The following is a 1,630-nucleotide window of genomic DNA, read 5'->3' as shown; positions in this document are numbered from 1 at the left end:
CCCCCCTCGGCGCCCGCGGCCGGTCCGGTCACCCGCGCCCGTACGGGCGTTTTTCGCCCGAACTCGCGCTACGCCTCGGATGACTACGTCCATGTGGCATCCACCTCTGAGCCGTCGCCGTTACCATCCTCCGTTCGAGCCGCTCTTCGTCACCCGCTCTGGATGGCTGCGATGCATGAGGAGTTTGACGCCCTGTTGCGTAACCGGACGTGGCAGCTTGTTCCCCGTCCCTGGCACGCTAACGTGATTACCGGGAAGTGGGTCTTTAAACACAAGCTCCGTCCTGATGGTACCCTTGATCGCTACAAAGCGCGCTGGGTCGTTCGTGGCTTCCGACAGCGTGCTGGCATCGACTTCACCGAGACCTTCGCTCCGGTCGTCAAGCCCGGCACGATACGCACGGTTCTCCACCTTGCGGTCTCCTGTGCTTGGCCGGTGCACCAGATGGACGTCTCCAACGCCTTCCTCCATGGTCACCTCGAGGAGTAGGTCTTCTGCCAGGAGCCCACCGGGTTTGTGGACGCGGCGCTTCCCGACCACGTGTGCCTGCTTTCGCGGTCCTTGTACGGACTCAAGCAGGCTCTGCGCGCTTGGTACCAGCGCATCGTGGCGTTTCTCCACCAGCTTGGGTTCCGCTCTACCCGCTCGGACGCCTCGCTCTTCGTCTATCATCAGGGCTCTGACACGGCCTACTTGCTACTCTATGTCGACGACATCATCCTAACGGCATGTACGGCTGGTCTCCTCAGTGAGCTCACGGCTCGTCTTCGCGCTGAGTTCGCCATCAAGGACCTGGGTCCTTTACACTACTTCCTCGGTGTCGAGGTGGTGCGCCGTCCGGATGGCTTCTTCCTTCATCGGCGGAAGTACGCACACGAGCTCCTGGAGCACGCCGGCATGCTTAACTGCAAGCCCGCTGCTACGCCTGTTGATACGAAGGCCAAGCTTTCTGCCACGGATGGTTCTCCTGCTTCGGATGCTGCTTTCTATTGGTCTATCGTTGGTGCTCTCCAGTACCTCACTCTGACTCGACCGGAGATCCAGTATGCCGTGCAGCAGGTGTGTCTTCATATGCATGCTCCTCGAGACGTTCACTGGGCTGTCGTCAAGCGGATTCTCCGCTATATCTGTGGCACTATGGATCTTGGCGTCACGCTTCATGCCTCCGCCGACACCGCCCTCACCGCCTACTCCGATGCAGACTGGGCGGGTTGCCCTGACACTCGTCGCTCCACTTCGGGCTATTGTGTCTACCTTGGACCCTCACTTATCTCATGGTCATCCAAGCGGCAGCCTACGGTCTCTCGTTCCAGTGCTGAGGCTGAGTATCGTGCGGTGGCCAACGCCGTCGCCGAGTGCTCCTGGCTTCGCCAGCTGCTTCAGGAGCTCTCTTGTCCTGTTGACCATGTCACGGTGGTCTACTGCGACAATGTCTCGGTGGTCTACCTCTCCGCTAACCCGGTGCATCATCGACGGACCAAGCATATTGAGTTGGATATTCATTTTGTTCGGGAACAGGTGGCCCTTGGTCATATTCGTGTTTTACATGTCCCTACTTCCCAACAATTTGCCGATATCATGACCAAGGGCTTGCCTACGGCGTCATTTGAGGAGTTCTGGTCCAGTCTTT

Source organism: Triticum aestivum, chromosome 2A (assembly GCF_018294505.1).
Source record: "Triticum aestivum cultivar Chinese Spring chromosome 2A, IWGSC CS RefSeq v2.1, whole genome shotgun sequence".
NCBI classification, from domain to species: domain Eukaryota; kingdom Viridiplantae; phylum Streptophyta; class Magnoliopsida; order Poales; family Poaceae; genus Triticum; species Triticum aestivum.
This window is presented reverse-complemented; position numbering follows the sequence as displayed.